The sequence below is a fragment of the Morone saxatilis genome, unplaced genomic scaffold (assembly GCF_004916995.1).
Source record: "Morone saxatilis isolate NCDOM2014 unplaced genomic scaffold, NCSU_SB_2.0 Contig15, whole genome shotgun sequence".
Lineage (NCBI taxonomy): Eukaryota > Metazoa > Chordata > Actinopteri > Moronidae > Morone > Morone saxatilis.
This window is the reverse complement of record NW_023339707.1, coordinates 23194384-23197160: the sequence shown is the minus strand read 5'-3', so window position 1 is coordinate 23197160 and position 2777 is coordinate 23194384.

Here is a 2777-nt window from a genome sequence, read left to right as displayed (position 1 = left end):
AAAGCTGATATTATTTATGAAAAAGAGATGATTTCTTTGGCTAAATGACAACTCTTCAGATGTTTGGTGGTGGTGAGCAGGCTGGCACTCACACACACACACAGCCCCCGCTGTGTATCCAAATCTTTCCCGACCCACCTAGTCGGAAGTTACAGAGGCATCGTCTTCCACACAATGAGATAAATATACTACTCCGCTCTTGCCTGCAGATTTTTCTCATAAAAAAACCCTTTGATAGTTTAGCCATCTGGCCGGAGCCAAAAAAGTCCTCATAAAAGAGGCCCAAATAAGGTCAGGGGTCACTCCCTCCCTAGGTCAGGGGCCCTGGAAGGTTGTTATAGTGGACTTTACTAAAGTTGTCAGCTCAGATCCCCTTGACAAATTAAAGCACATTCTTCTCTTTTTAACAAGTATTCCATTACAGTTAGACTTCTCAGAAGGAAATGTTCATACGCAGGTCTTTGTGAGGAGGGCAGAGTGGGGAGAAGAGAGAGGAAGGTTGCACAGATATGGAATATGAACTCAGCTTGGTGGTGCATGCTGGGAGGTTAAATTCATTAATATTTTTACAAAACCATCTGTATTTTACAGTCAGCCAGCGAGAATATATCTACAGCTTATAGTTATTGATCGATGATATTTGATTATCAAAAGCCTTTCATATATAAGATTTGACTTTTTTCTTTTCAATACAGAACCCATTATCCATATCAGGACGGCCTTTACTCAACACATAGTACATTAAAGGTGCACTGACAGTCATTAACCCTGACCTGTCTGTGTCTCCGTCCAAACGTCGAGAGGATGAAAGGCTCGGGTTGGACTTATCAGACACACACATTTAGCTGTCTGCTGTCTGTGTGTCAGCATGTAGAATCTGCCTGCTAACACGATACAGACACTGTGAAGTTCGGTATCTTCTCTTTCAAACGTTTAAATGGCGAATAGGTCCACGTTTTGGAGTTATTTGTCATTTTGGGAAATATGTTATTTGATTTTCTTGCTGAGAGTAAGATGAGAAGATTGATAACACTCCTATATCTGTGCTGTAAATATGAAGGTAAAGCCAACAGCTTAGCTTAGCACAAAAACAGGGGGAAACAGCTAGCCTAGGTCTGACCAAAGGTACAAAATATAAAATGATAATTAGTGAGCTTTAGGTGTATGTATGTATGCTGATTTTTATTACCTCTTCATGCTAAGCTAAGCTAACCAGCTATTGGCAGTAGTTTCATATTTACCATACAGACATGGAAGTGGTATTGATTTTTCTCATCTAGTATTTCCCAAAATGACAAATTATTGCTTTATCAACATAAATATTTGATTGACGGTGGAAAACATGGTACTTGTTTGTTCTACTATGAGAAAAACATCTGAAATTTGATTTGGTTTCAAATACCACAACCCAGCTGATAAGTTCTATCACAGATGATTTGGGTGAGCAGGAGTTGAGCAATGCTACATCTGTCTGTATACCCTGTGATTTTCACACACATAAGAATGTGTTTGGTTCCACCCCACAGGCTTTCAAAAACCCATCTGAAACAGTCAAACAAATGCTTGGCATATGACAGCCCCTATGTGACTCTGAGAAGGACTGGACAAAGGCAAGTGTTTTCCACCACACAGCTGCTCCGCTGGAAATTTGTCTTGAGCTCATTGTCTTACTCTTTAAAGTGTTAAAGCTCTCGCTCCATGCTCCAGTCGCTTCCTAAGAAAGGTGCAGTTGGATGATACATGGGCCCGAGTGTCCAGTTTCAGGGGAAATGGTGAAAGAATTGGTAGGGAACGATGAGCTCCATTAAACACCACAGAAGAAGTGGACCTCTCAAGGCTGTCTGGAGCAATCAATACTGCACAAGCTACAGGTGGGGTATGGGAAGTGAGGCCACACAGCACTAAAATCACAGCTCTTTGGTTATAATAAAGTGTGGGAAGGTGTATTATTTCCTTTTGAAGCCAGTCATGCAGTGTCAGTGTAAGAACAGGATTTTGAATTAGAAATTAGAGCAAATGAAAGATCAGCATAATTAAAAGTGATCAGAATTTAATGAATGCAGATTGAAAAAGACATGCAAAGTGCACATCTTCATCACTGTCTCATAAAACCCAGAATGCCTTCTTTTGTTCCATTTTCAATGAACTGATGATGAAAGGTGACGGGGGGGAAAAAACACTTCAAATTCCACGCAGACAAGAATGCAACGTCTCCAGTTTCTTATAATCAGCATGACTATGGAGGGCAAAAATAAACAAACACTTTTTTTTTTTTCCTCACAGCCTGAGGGTGCCAGTACGAGGAGGGGCTCCATCGCAGCGCACCGTTATTAATCTTTGTTAATTGTAGGCTTCTCCATTCAAACGTCCCACAGCTGTATTTTTCATCATTAAGCCTGTGTTTATAGTGGCAGGAAACTGACCTACAACGTAAGCGGGAGATAATCAGACCTCAAGAACACAATTTTGTTCGGCTCCCATTAAATAGTACACTGTGTCTTATATTAACTTCATTAGACTCCTACTGTTTATCCACATCTACACCTTCTGAATATGCCATCTGTTAAAATATGTTCAGATTATAAATGAATACACTTGTTATGAATGTATTCATTCATTCAGAGTTTGGTGAGGATTTTTTGACTGCCTGCACAGATTATGAATACATTTTGATTTTAAAACATTTCAGTCTTACACACTTCCGCTTGACTGTTTAATAAATTAGCCTTTAGCATGCCCCCCCCCCCACACACACACAGACACCCATATTTAGCTTC